General features: G+C 40.2%; 1 protein-coding gene across 4 annotated transcripts in view; it reads left to right on the top strand.

Annotated features, from left to right (window-relative positions):
* Nucleotides 1–14,398, top strand: part of Spata17 (spermatogenesis associated 17) — a 229,704-nt gene that overhangs the window by 129,149 nt on the left and 86,157 nt on the right. The gene's annotated exons all lie outside the window — the stretch shown is intronic.

Below are 14,398 nucleotides of genomic sequence, written 5' to 3'. Positions count from 1 at the left end.
ATTGAGAGTTCATTTTGGTAGATCTTACCTTTGATGAATATGAAGTGTCCCTCCTTATCTTTTTTGGTGTACTTGTTTTATATAAAGAACTGAACTTGCTTGAATGTTTGAGTGTGTAGGAAACAGAGCATCTTCAGCATTTTTCAAAGTCAGTTGGCATTTTGATTTCAAATCACCAATTCTGATGTAACATCTTTGCATAAGTACATAATGTAAAGCGGCAAAAGTATATTTAGAGCCATTTCAAAACCACTGGGAATTTTGTCTTAATCCAAGCCTCAATTCATGGAAACTTTTTTGATGAGACTTGTCAGTAACACAAATGATAGTTTTCAAAATCAGACATTTTAGCCCAATGTTTAAAAGAGTTAAACAGTTTAAATCAATGCAGAGATGCATAAATTTGATACTACATATGGAGAATTTCTTGTACACAAACAGTACAAGCATTTGTTTTCCAGAGCCCAGAGTCATGAGCCTGGGGAAGGAACTGGTAGTGATGGTGGGAACCCAGGCAGGGGAATGGGGAGAGCATAAAGGTATGTCTGTGTACATTGTGCCATTGTTAACAAAATTAATGTTAAACAGCTTGGAAGGAAGTCAAAAAGGTCTTTGTTTTCCTTAATTAAATCACTGTGACAGTTTAAGAGTGAAAAACTTCATCATGACAGGCAACATGTTGCAATTTGCAACAGAACAGTGTCAGACCCAGAGATGAGGTGTCTCAAGTAGTTTGTCCGCACCCAGTGGTGTTAACTGAGGTGGGCGGACTCACCTTAAGTATTGGGAGCACCACTCTGTGGACCGGGTGCCAAGATGAACACAGAAGGAGAGCGACAGCTGAGCAGCAGCTTTTGTCACTAGCTTCCAGACTATCCATTCAAAGTGACCAGCTACCTCACATGTCCGCTGCCTCGATATCCCCACCATGATGGACTGTGCCCTAGAACTATGATTCCCCGCCCCCCCCCCCAAATCCTTCTTTCTTATAACTGCCCCTGCCAGGGTATTTTTGTCACAATGACAGGACTAATCCTGGATACCAATACTGATGTATCTATGAAGAAATACTGTGTTTAGTGAAGATGTTTTGGAAAGTATTGTAGTAGTATTGTCGGAAGGTAGTGGGCTCAGCAGAAAGCAGACATCAGTCTTGCATGAATATAATCTCTGAGTTGTTTCGGAGAGATTTCAGCTACCACATCTATGTGGGTGGTTTCTACAAGTCCTGGTCTTGCTTCTGTATCCCAGAATTACGTATTCAGCTCCATCTTCATTTGTACTTCCACCAGACGTCTAAGACTTGGTGCCTGACACACTCGCCGCCAGGTCCTTGATGTGAGTGTGAACGATAGCCTCCTTCCTGCCGCAGCTGGGCTGTGCTCACCCTCTTCCCTTTCCATAACCTGTCAGTGCTGAAGCTCTCCGCATTCCATAGTGCAAGGCACTCTCAAATTCTACCCACCTTTTTCTTTTTCTTCTTATTTTATTTTATTTTATTTATTAGCTATTTCCTTTATTTACACATCAAGAGATATCGCTTCCCCAGTTTCCCCTCTGGAAAAATAAAATAAAATAAAATAAAAACCTTGTTCCCTCCCCCCTCCCCCTGCTCACCAACCCACCCTCTCCCACTTCCTGGCCCTGGCATTCCCCTACACTGGGACATAGAACCTTCACAGGACCAAGGGCCTCTCCTCCCATTAATGGCTAACTTGGCCATCCTCTACTAAACACATGCTGCTGGAGCCATGAGTCCCACCATGAGTACTCTTTGGTGGGTGGTTTAGTCCCTGGGAGCTCTGAGGGTACTAGTTAGTTCATATTGTTGTTTGTCCTAAGGGGCTGCAAACCCTTCAGCTCCTTGGGTCCTTTCTCTAGCTCCTTCATTGGGGACCCTGTACTCAGTCCAGTGGATGGCTGTGAGCTTCTACTTCTGTATTAGTCGGGCACTGTCAGAGCCTCTGAGGAGACAACTATATCAGGCTCCTGTCATCCAGCACTTGCTGGCATCCACAATAGGGTCTGGGTTTGGTGATTGAATATGGGAAGGATTCCCAGGTAGGGTAGTCTCTGGATTGTCCTTCCTTCAGTCTCTGCTCCATAGTTTGTTTCTGCAACTCCTTCCATGGGTATTTTGTTCCCCCTTCTAAGAAGGAATGAAGTATTCACACTTTGGTCTTCCTTCTTCATGAATTTCTTGTGGTTTGTGAGTTGTATTTTGGGTTTTCTGAGCTTTTGGGCTAATATGCATTATTCGGTGAGTGCATACCATGTGTATTCTTTTGTGATTGGGTTACCTCACTCAGGATCTTATTCTCCAGATCCATCCATTTCCATAAGAATTTCATAAATTCATTGTTTTTAATAGCTGAGTAGTACTCCATTGTGTAAATGTACCACATTTTTTTGTATCCATTCCTCTGTTGAGGGACATCTGGGTTTTTCCAGCTTCTGGCTATTATAAATAAGGCTGCTATGAACACAGTGGAGCATGTGTCCTTATTACATGTTGGAGCATCTTCTGGGTATATGCCCAGGAGTGGTATAGCTGGGTCCTCCAGTAGTACTATGTCCAATTCCCGGAAGAACCACCAAACTGAGTTCCAGAATGCGTGTACCAGCTTGTAATAACAGCAGCAATGGAGAAGTGTTCCTCTTTCTCCACAACCTCTCCAGCATCTGCTGTCACCTGAGTTTTTGATCTTAGCCATTCTGACTGGTGTGAGGTAGAATCTCAGGGTTGTTTTGATTTGCATTTCTCTGATGACTAACGATGTTGGACATTTCTTTAGGTGCTTCTCAGCCATTCAGTATTCCTCAGTTGAGAACTGTTTGTTTAGCTTTGTACCTCATTTTTAAATAGGGTTATTTGTTTCTCTGGAGTCTAACTTCTTGAGTTCTTTGTATATATTGGATATTAACCCTCTATAGGATATAGGATTGGTAAAGATCTTTTCCCAATCTGTTGCTTGCCATTTTGTCTTATTGACAGTGTCGTTTGGCTTACAGAAGCTTTGCGATTTTATGAGGTCCCATTTGTCAATTCTTGATCTTAGAGCATAAGCTATTGTTGTTCTGTTCAGGAAATTTTCCCCTGTGCCCAGGTGCTCAAGGCTCTTCCCCACTTTCTTTTCTATTAGTTTCAGTGTATCTGGTTGTATGTGGAGGTCCTTGATCCATTTGGACTTGAGCTCTGTACAAGGAGATAGGAATGGATCTATTTGCATTCTTCTACATGCTAACCACCAGGCAACAGCCTGTGATGATTGCTGGTTTCCATGGGGTCCACTTGGACAACAAGAAGATGCAACCAATTCCTGGCAATGAAGGTTTTATTTGGTTGCACAATATGCCTGGTTTGAGGCATTGTCTCCCCTATTTTTTGGTGACTCAATTTAGACTTATTTTATGTATGAAACTCCCACACAGTAGGTCTCTCTTCTTCAAATGACCTTTGGGGTTAAAGGAAAAGTATGAAATATGGGAGAGACATCTAACATCTTTCCTATGCATCTCCCTATTTAATCCTCCTATTCTAATTTGTCCTTTGTCCCTCTGAAATAATATATTCTATTTTTTCTTCCTTGGGAGATCCCCCTCTTCCCAGTGGTCCTTACTAGGTATCTAATCTCTATAGTTATTCAGGTTGTAGAACAACATGTAGAAAACTCATCACGTATAAGAGAAAACATGGAATATTTATTGGGGGGAGGTGTTGATTACCTCACTCAGGATTTTTTTTTCTGGCTCAATCCATTTACCTGCAGATTTCATAATTTCATTTTTCTTAACAGTTGAATAATTATTCCACTGTATAAAAGCACCACATTTTTGTTATCCATTCATTAGTTGGTGGGCATTTATGTTGTCTCCAGTTGCTAGCTGTTATGGATGGGGGGCAGCAGTGAACATGGGTGTTCTTTGGGCACCTGCATGATCATAGCGTAGGTGGATCTTGAGGTAGGTAGTTCTAGCTTCCTGAGGAACTGCCACACTGAATGCCATAGTGACTATAGAAGTTTCTGCTCCCACCAGCATCCCCACATCCTTGCCTGCATGTTGCTGTGATTTACTTTATTGATCCAGGCAATTCTGGCTGGTTAAAATTAAATCTCAAAATATTTTAATTCACATTTCCCTCATGTCTAAGGGTGTTGGACAATTTCTCAAGTGATTCTCACCATTCCTATTTCATGTTTTGAGAACTCTTTTTTTTTTTTTTTTTTTTTTTTTTTTTTTTTTGGTTCTGTTCTCCACTTTTTAATTGAGTGGTTTGTTTTGTTGATATTCAAAATTTTTAGTTCTTTATATATTTGGATGCTAATCATATTATTTCCCATTCTTTAGGCTACAGCTTGGTTCCAATGATGGTTTCTTTTGCTGGACGGAAGCTTTTGTGCTTCATAAGGCCTTATTTATTAATTGTTGCCTGTATTGTCAGCGTCCTGCTTAGAAAGTCCTTTCTAGTGCTAATGAGTTCAAGTCTGTTCCCACTTTCATTTCTGCCAGATTCAGGATATCCAGTCTTTTTTTTTTTTTTTTTTAACTGTAGCAAATGTATTTTCTTTTTTTCAATTTTTTTAAGGTTATATTTTTTTTAAAAAATTTTACTGCATTATAATGAGAAAAGTTACATGATTTCAATTTATCTGAAATTGTTAACACTGAAAAATATATTTTAAGTAAATAGAATTAAGTCACATTCTTGTTTTTCTTTTGTACCCCAACTCCTCCTAGAGACCCACCCTTCAATACCTACAATATTTTTTGTCATATTCTTTAAAATTTATAAAATATTATAAAAATAAAAATGAGTATTATAAAAGTTGTTTGATATAAAACAACAATTTAACATTCTTATGTAGATGCTTGTCTACGGTAATACTGAAAATACATACTATTTCTCAATATAAATTTTATATAACTCCAAACGTATTACCTGTATATTTCAAAATAATGTATCACTATTAATATTTTCTTTTTTAAGTTGCTATAATTAATAAAAGCAATATATAGACATATGAGATTTTCCACATTTTTTCCTCCCCCCTCCCCTAAATTAAGCTTTTTTTTTTTTTTTTTTTTTTTTTGAGACAGGGTTTCTCTGTATAGCCCTGGCTGTCTAGGAACTCACCCTGTAGACCAGGCTGGCCTTGAACTCAGAAATCCACCTGCCTCTGCCTCCCAAGTGCTGGGATTAAAGGCGTGTGCCACCATTGCCCGGTTGTACCACCATTGCCCGGTAATATTTTCTTAAATGAACATAAATATATAAAGTGTTTTTGTTAGTTTGTTTGTTTGTTTTATATTTATTAGAGCTTAAAATCTTGGCTCTTACTGTGCTAACATGATACAAGAGTTACAAACGTCAAGCAAAGCATTCAGTCTTACTCTTTGTTGTTCTCTTACAAACCCCCTCCCAATTTAATTGTCTACATTTCTTTTGGGTATATAAATACTTTTAAAATATGTTAGCTGTTCTGAAAACCATAGTATAGTGTGAAAACATGAAATAAACAATACTACTAATAGAGAGGCTGAGATAAAAGAAGCAAGATCTCAAGACCATTATGTTGTACACAAGACATTGTCACAAACAAACAAGCTGAAAGTGTGTATGGATTGTATAATAATGGACCTATTTCTTCAATTACCAAATTAGAGAGATCATTGGATGACAGTCAATAAATTTCTAATTCCTCATATTTTTGGATTTCAATCAATTAGGGTATGTCGGTAATATTAATCTTCATATGTTATTAGGAAAAAGTAATTGTTACTTCTTGTTTTTTTTGTTGTAAGAGGTGAAATTAAGTTTGTGTGGATTTGTTGAAAGATTACTTTCTTGCTTCTTCTAGAGTGTAGTTTTGCTCCTTATGTTGATGTTTCCCATCTATTATCCTTTGTAGGGCTGGATTTGTGGAAAGATATTGCGTGTAAATTTTGTTTTGTCATGGAATATTTTGTTTTCTCCATCTATAGTAATTGAGAGTTTTGCTGGGTATAGTAGCATGGACTGGCATTTGTGTTCTTGTAGGGTCTGTATGACATCTGCCCAGGATCTTCTAGCTTTCATAGTCTCTGGTGAGAAGTCTGGTGTAATTCTGATAGGCCTGCCTTTATATGTTACTTGACCTTTTTCCCTTACTGCTTTTAAAATTCTTTCTTTGTTTAGTGCATTTGGCATTTTTATTTTTATGTGACGGGAGGAATTTCTTTTCTGGTCCAGTCTATTTGGAGTTCTGTAGGCTTCTTGTATGTTCATGAGCATCTCTTTCTTTAGGTTAGGGAAGTTTTCTTCTGTAATTGTGTTGAAGATATTAACAGGCCCTTTAAGTTGGGAGTCTTCACTCTCTTCTATAACTATTATTCTTAGGTTTGGTCTTCTCATTGTGTCTTGGATTTCCTGGATGTTTTGGGTTAGGATCTTTTTGCTTTTTGCATTTTTTTTTGACTGTTGTGTCAATGTTTTCTATGGTGTCTTCTGCCCCTGAGATTCTCTCTTCTATCTCTTGTATTCTGTTGGTGATGCTTGGATCTATGATTCCTGATTTCTTTCCTAGTTTTTCTGTCTCCAGGTTTTCTCTCTTTCTGATTTCTTTATTGTTTCTATTTCCATTTTTAGATTCTGGATGGTTTTGCTCACTTCCTTCACCTGTTTGACTGTGTTTTCCTGTAGTTCTTTAAGGGATTTTTGTGTTTCTTCTTGAAGGGCTTCTAGCTGTTTACCTGTGTTCTCCTGTATTTCTTTGAGGGTGCTATTTATGTCTTTCTTAAAGTCCTGTATCATCATCATGAGAAGTGAGTTTATATCTGAATCTTGCTTTTCTGCTGTGATGGTGTGTCCAGGACTTGCATTGGTGGGAGTATTGGGCTCTGATGATGCCAAGTAACCCTGGTTTGTGTTGCTTATATTCTTATGCTTGCCCCACATCATCTGGTTACCTATAGTGCTACCTGTCCTTGCTAAATCTGACTGGAGCCTGTCCTTCCTGTGATGCTGGTTGTGTCAGAACTCCTCCTCTGTGATCCTGTGATTCTGGGGTCCTCTGACCCTGGACTTGTTAGAACACTTGGAAGTGGAGCTTCCTCTGGGTGTTTTGGGAATGACTGCAGAGTTTGCACCCAAGGTCTGCTCAGGGCACTAGCTGGCCCAGACAGACCGGAAGCAACCCAAGGCACTGGGCTTAGCAGAGTTTTCATGTGCCTGGGTCCTGCGGGTCCCAGTTACTCCCCGTGTTGGGACAGACGCTATGTTCTCCTCACCTCTGATCCTGGGCATGTTAGAGCACCTGGGAGTGGAGCCTCCTCTGTGTGTTGTGGGATTGGCTGTGGAGCTTGCATCCAAGGTCTGCTCAGGGCACCATCTCAGACAGATTGGAAGAAATCTGAACCACTGGGCTGGTGGCAGATTGGAAGAAATCTGAACCACTGGGCTGGTGGCGTTCCTGTGAGTCTGGTCATGCTGGTCCCAGTTACTCCAGGTGTTGGGACAGATGTTATGTCCTCCTCACCTCTGATCTTAGGTGTATTAGAGTGCCTGGGAGTGGCTTCCTCTGGGTGTTGTGGGACCAGAAGGAACCACTGGGCTGGCAGAGTTCCTGTGTGCCTGGTTCCTGATGGTACCAGTTACTCCCGGTGTTGGGACAGATGTTGTGCCCTCCTCACCTCTGATCCTGGGCATGTTAGAGTGCCCAGGATACCCAGTCTTACATTAAGGTCCTTCATCCATTTGGAATTGAGTCTTGTGCAAGGTGATAAGTAAGGATCTATTTTAATTTTATACACAGCCATCCAGTGTTATTAGCACCATTGTTGAAGACGTCTTTTTCTCTAGTGTGGATTATTGATTTTTTTGTCAAAAAACCTGTAAGGCATGTGAACTTATGTGCGTGGGTCTTCAATTTGATTCTGCTGGCCAACATGTCTGTTTTGTTGCCAATGCCATCCTCTTTTCATTAGCATGGTTCTGTAATACAACTTGAAATCTGGGACGATACAGATAATTGTTTTTCTTTTTCTTTTCCCGGATTTTTACTATTCGTGTGTGTGTGTGTGTGTGTGTGTGTGTGTTTTCCTAAGAGATTCAAGATTGTTTTTCAACTTCTATGAAGAGTTGTGTTAGTGTTTTGATGGCAATTACATTGAATCTATAGATGGCTTTCGGTAAGATGGCCATTTCATAATGCTAGCACTACCAGTCCATGAGCATGGGGGATCATCCATGCTTTGTTGTCATCTTCCATTTCTGTCTTGTGCATCTTAACATTTTTATTAGACAAGTCTTTCACATCCTTAATTAGAGTTATACCAAGAATGCACCTTCAAGCACATGAGCCTGATGGAGACATTTCAGATGCAAACCAAGATTCTACTTGGAGCCTCCACAAGGAAGGCAGCTTTCCAGCTCCTCCCCCATTTCAGCTCAGTAACACTCGTAGCAGACTTCTGACCTTCATCAAATATTAGTCAACAAATGTACAGTAATTTGTAATAGTATCAAACTATATATAATCTTTCCCTAAAGTTGTTCAAATCAAGAGAAGACCCAGATTAAGTGTTAATATTAACTCTAAGCCTGAACAAAATTTGAGAGATCCTTTGGTGATAAGGAGCAAAAGACTGTTTCATAGCTTTGGGGTAAGAGCATGGAGGACTGAGGCCTGTGGTGGCAAGCAGGCTTTCCCTCAGAAGAGACCATCACCGTTCAAGCGCATTGTAGACAAGCCATGGTTCAAATGTATGCAGATTCTTATTTTAGACTCTGTGTTCTGGCCTAGAGAGATGGCTTAGCTGCTAAAGGGAAGACTGGTAGCTGAAAAGACAATGTACACACCACCAATGTAATAGCTGTTTCTAGTTCTTTATATATTCTAGATACTAACCCTGGGTCAGAGGAGCAATTGGGAATATTCAACTTGTTAATTTTCAATAATTATTCAGAGAGGTAGGTGAAATGGGAACTAGCCTTTAAATCTTTACTAGCAAAGTAAACCAGCAACCTGACTCCTGCACTCCCCAGCATGCCTGTGAAGCCTATGGGAAAAAAAAAACATGCAAAACACGTGAATTGTATCTGTTTGCACATCCTGCAAGCTCGCAGCTTAGCTTAGGCGGGGCTCCTGGTCAATGCTGTGATGCTCGCTTCTAGAATTCTCTACTGTTTCTAAAGACCGGTATCTTTACATAGGCGTATGTGGACAAAGTGCTGTAGGAAGGGTTAAAAAACTAGATTAAAATAGCAGCACTTAAAAAAAAGACATTAAAATATGCTACCTATGCGTCAGATGTGCTGGGATGCATCATTAAAGAATGCAGAAGTGGGAGGAAGTAATGCAGTATGTGACTTACTTGTGTGATTTGAAAAAGCAACCTTGCACCTTTATAATTTCCACCTTTCTGAACTGTTATTATATATAATGATAATAGGGATTATCATATATTTGTATGTTTCCTTCACAATTTTTTATTCGTAACTTCCCATTATTTTAATTACTAGCACAGCATGCAGCATCCATTAATCATCAAGGCCCTTTAAAGTTAAAAGCAAAATTAGCTGACCCTGTTAGCTCAGGCTGTCCCAAACAGGCCAGAGAAGAGAATGGTCTCTATCCAATCACATTATCTAGTGAGTGCTTCAGAGAGTGGCTGAGACTCAGCCATCTGTGACAAGGATGCCTAGTCCTCTTCCAGCTAAGTTCCAGTAGAAATTTATCAAGTGCTGCCTTTACTTCTCTAGCTTAATTTTTCTAATGAAGTTCTGGTACCTCATAGCGCTGGAGATTTAGGTAATACGCCTTTGTAATTAAGTTCTAGACTGTCTACAAGTAAATAGTATGTTTTACAGGTTTCATTTCAGGCTCTTTCGCAAAAGCCAGCTTGCCCTGTTGAGTTTAAATAGCTTTGACTGGCAATTATATTTTCACCCCTTGTTTTCAGAACATGTCAGCTGAATAAAGTTGAGGTTTACTTAGAAAAAAAAAAAACCTTTATTCTGCTGGCATGAGGTGAGAGCTATGCTGTCTTGTTGACTTGCTCTTTGGAAGAAACAAAGTTGTCTTCAACAAATGACAACAGAACACTAGAGCTCTGCTCTGTCTTTAAAGCCCTCAACGTCTAAAGAAGTTTGACTGCAGAAGACATAGCTCATGGTTTTCCAGTCATACTTGTGGCAAAGGATTTGCTTTGCTTAATTTGAATTATCAAACTGGTCCATGCAGATAATATGCTTAGGACACAGCCATATTAAATCAATGGACATATCCCATCAACACGTGACTTCAAGGGTGGGTTGGAGGAGCATGTGTGATGTGAGACAGACACATTCCTTATGAGTGAGGCCATGAGCCAGGATGCTGACTGGGGAGAACAAAAGCCATCAAAAGACTTGATGGCTTCTGACTCAGAGGACTAATTAAATGGCGACGGACTTAACTTAAAATAATAGGGAGCCCGCTGGACGGATGAATAACACAGGCAGCTAGTTGATAAGGCATTTGTTAGGCAGCACACTGCTTGCTATTTTGAGTGTCCTACTGAGGGCTGCTCAGTATCCCCAGTGCGCTTTGGAAAACACTGTTCTTGTGTTAAAGAAAGACAGATTTCTGCAGGGAGAGATGGAAGAATCATCAGTGTAGAGTCTCTGGCTAACACCATGGTGATGAAAATCTGCCCTTCTCCTCGAGGACAAACTATACAGAGAAGATTGAATACAGGTCTCTGGAGTCTGCTTCAGTGTCAGAGCAGTGGTTTTTAGTCAGGGATAGTGAAGTGTGTGTCGCTTTGGGGTTTATAGTTATACATAGAGAATCAGGGTCTCAATCACAAAACGTTCAGCTCCTAGAATATGAGTTTGGAAAATGTTTCCAGTTCATCCTAAGCCACAGATCAGTCTAATTTAAGTGATTGACAGAACAACACACACACACACACACACACACACACACACACACACAAGTTGTCACCAGCTCCCTGACTTCTATGGGCTCACCTTTCCTTGATCAACAACTCTGGCAGGCAAAAGCCCAAACTGCCCTCAGTCCCCAGTTCCCGTGAGTAAAGAACATGAACATGAACACATGTATGAACAAACACAGCCTTCCTCTGGTCATTTGTTGTCTCTTGTGCTTTGTCCACCACAGACATCACATTTTATGTTTTGTGTGCTCCCCCCAACCCCCTGTTCCCTGTCTCCTCCTATAAGGAGAACTCTTCAAGTATGCGATACCTTCCACTATATATCTGTGCTTTTCAAAGAGTTAGTTGTACAGAAAATTCCCCTTAATGTCAGTTGAATGAATAACACTTAGGCAATGGAGAAACAAGAGTGGCTGGAATAAGTGAATTCAGCTTTCTCGGAGAGGGGAGAGTTAAACTGGGTTCTGAGGACCAGCAGTGAATCAACATTTCAAGAGGAGGAGCATGCAGAGGTACAGAGCCAGGAGGGTAAAGGAAGACAGACTGGCTAGAAAGGCAGGAAGGGCTCAGAGAAAACTGGACAGATGGAGTTCAGTGTACAAAGTCTAAGTGAGGCTGAAGATTTGAGACTTGAATCAATAGGAGATCGAGCTTCATGATTTGAAAATTTGAATTACCTGTCAGTAAAAATAAGTGGGTTGGTGAGAAATCTAGAATTATGAATGACAGTAATAAGATTGTATGAGAAGACAGGAAATTAAGCAACGTTGTAAGGCAGAAAGAAGGGTAATTTGTTGGTATTATTTAGAAAATTACATTAAGTATATTAATATTCAAAGTCCATTGCAATAGATCATTTTCTCTGATACCATTTTCAACTACTGCTTCCTAAGACTTCTGGCAAGTCTAGAACTGTCTCGTCAAGTAATGATTCACCAGCATATGTCCCTGTAACTCCCATTGCTTTGAAGACGATTTTCTTAGGTCCGGGCCAGTGAGATAGCTTAGCAGGTAGGCACCAAGCTTCACATCCTGAGCCTAACTGTTTGGGCCCACACTGGAAGGCAAGAAGACTCGGAAGTTGTCCTCTGAATTCCACATGTCTCCATGGCCCACACATTCCATGCACATACATGAAATAAGTTTAAAAGTATAATAAAAACTTACTTATTTCTCCAGATCTGCATCTTTTATAGATTATATGATGTTTGCAAGATTATAGAAACCATAAGCTAGCCCACATCTTCTGAGATGTGGAGTCCAGGAGATGAACAGCACCCACTGAAAGCACGAAGTGCAACTCAGGATATATTCCAGCTTGTAGAAGACAGTGTGAAATAAATCTATACTAAACAAAATTTGACTATCAGCTATTTTGTGAGTTTTAAATTTTCATAACCATTTGTTTGAGGGTTAAGTAATTTCATTAATTTTAAGGTACAATTATTTAAAGACTATGCAACTTGTAGATATTTTTGAATATACAATTATATGTATATGTACACATACTTCAGAGCACACATACATGCGACTTCAATGAATCACTGTGGCTAAATTAAAGTAGGAACAATTTGTGGGCCTTGTCTATGCCTTCAGTTTCCACACAAGCAAATTTTACACAGACACAAAAGAAAAATGTATTGAAACATCATTCAAGGAGAGACAGAGACTAAATGCAGCCGCTCATAACACCACCTATGAGTGCTTAGAGACACTGGGACCATGTTAATTCTGCGTGCCTATGAGGGCCATCCCATGTGCAAATTAGCATCAAAAAGACTATCATTTGTCTTCATGAAAGCTGTTTTCCATGCATAGATGCAAATACTTCGTGCTTCCATAAGTAACTTTGTAAACTTCAAAGCTTTCTATTTGGGTTATTAAAAGGTTAAATATTGTTGGAAAATATAAAGGAGATCATTGGTAGAAACTAAAAAATAAACAGAAATGAATGGAGTACACTTTTTATAAATTTAGTGTTTAAGAAGACATGAATAAAATGATAAATAAAATTTTAATTTAGACTTAGATTTTAAAATATCTTGTTTTAATTAAATGTACTATGTGAAAATATTGGGACTTAGAAATGACTTAATCAACATTTCCTGAACTTCAATTTTACTTTTCCAAATTCTAAATTTTAAAATATTTTCCTCAGTTAGTAACTTCAGTTTGCTGTATATTTTTATTTTTCAAGCTTTCCTTTTTAATAAATATCCCTTTTATTTGTAAGAAAGGAACCAGTTCTTTTTCCCTGGGCACCATATCGCCTTGGGTCCTGGTTACTATGACACCTGTTTCCTCTGAGGTTTTGTTTTTTCCTAAATTTTTTCCAGTTAGGAAAACAAATCTAACAGAAACTGAGTGTGATTGTTTTTTTTGATGGAGATACTTCATTGTACCACACTATGACCTTGTAATTAAAACATTGCCAAAGACTGAGCCTTGAGCATACTTCTCTGGAGGTTTGCAATGGTTTTGCATAAGTTCCCTTGACAGTCCATTTACAGATGAGCAGAGGGAGAAGCAAATGGGTGCACTGTGGGATATACCCCATGGGTACCACTCCATCCAGTGCTCTGTCAGTCTGATGCACACTGCACTGTGTCAGTCCTAGGGTGTGGGGGCTGGGGGTCGGACTCTTCATATCAGAGTGTCTGAGTCTGTCTCTCTCTTAATGAATACATGGGATGCCCAGTGAAACACAAAGGCCAGGCCCTCACTTACTTTCAGGAATGCTTTTGGTTCTCCAACTTCAGCTTTCTTTATCTATCTCACCTTCTGCAGTGGCCACAGCATCAGCTCCTGGCCTTTCCCAGAGTCCTGTGGGACAGAGCGGTTTAGTTTTCTTGGGCATCATCCTGTGACACTTATATTAACATTTGTGTGTCTCAAACTTTCTCTGTTACAAGTTCCCAATCCTCTTCCCACCTGCTATGGACCCCTTGTCTCCAGCTTGTGTTCTTGTCTTCTGTCTTCTTCCTCGTGGATGTTACAGCCATCTGTTCTTTTACTCTTATCCGTTGGGTTCTGCTGAGGATTTGGCAGGACCAACAGAACAAGTCACCAAGTTGCACCAAGAGCCCAACACAGGGACAATGCAGTGGGAGTGTATCTTCCATGTAGAACCACTAATACTGACACTAATCACAAAGATCAAAATAAAATGCCGCTGGATACAGCAGCACACTTACTTCTCTTAGCTCCGTGCTCAGCATGTGCACGGCCTGTGTCCTCTTCAGAATCCATGCTAATGTTCGTTCACATGTGGCTGCTTGTTGCTCGTGGGAGCTCTGTGTGGAAATCACGACTCATGGAGGTCAGGTGACTAGGTAAGGGAGTCCAGGAGCAGGGCAGAGCTGAGGAGGGAGCAGGGCTGGGCTGAGGAGAGAGCAGGGTAGAGCTGAGCAGGGCTGGACTGAGGAGGGAGCAGGGCTGGGCTGAGGAGGGAGCAGGGCTGGGCTGAGGAGGGAGCAGG

The sequence above is a fragment of the Mastomys coucha genome, unplaced genomic scaffold (assembly GCF_008632895.1).
Source record: "Mastomys coucha isolate ucsf_1 unplaced genomic scaffold, UCSF_Mcou_1 pScaffold1, whole genome shotgun sequence".
In the NCBI taxonomy this organism is placed as follows: Eukaryota; Metazoa; Chordata; class Mammalia; order Rodentia; family Muridae; genus Mastomys; species Mastomys coucha.
Note: the sequence above shows the minus strand (reverse complement) of the source record. Positions and strands in the feature narration are given on the sequence as shown.